This window comes from Cynoglossus semilaevis, chromosome 3 (genome assembly GCF_000523025.1).
Source record: "Cynoglossus semilaevis isolate Cse_v1.0 chromosome 3, Cse_v1.0, whole genome shotgun sequence".
NCBI classification, from domain to species: Eukaryota; Metazoa; Chordata; class Actinopteri; order Pleuronectiformes; family Cynoglossidae; genus Cynoglossus; species Cynoglossus semilaevis.
The window spans coordinates 16,132,384-16,132,620 of NC_024309.1; positions in this window are offsets into that span (position 1 = coordinate 16,132,384).

The following is a 237-nucleotide window of genomic DNA, read 5'->3' on the forward strand; positions in this document are numbered from 1 at the left end:
CTCCTGTGAGGAAAAGGAAGTGACGTCACCGCGTCTTTAAATCAGCTGCGTTACCGAACCAATCAGATCCACAAAGAACCTGAAGGTTTTTCATCTGTTCTGCAGCCAACCAGCTGTGATGTCATCAATTATGTCATCACCTGGCCCTAAGCAGCCAACCAGCTGTGATGTCATCAATGATGTCATCACCTGGCCCTAACGCTATAGACACACGGCTCTAAGCTCCACCCACTTTAA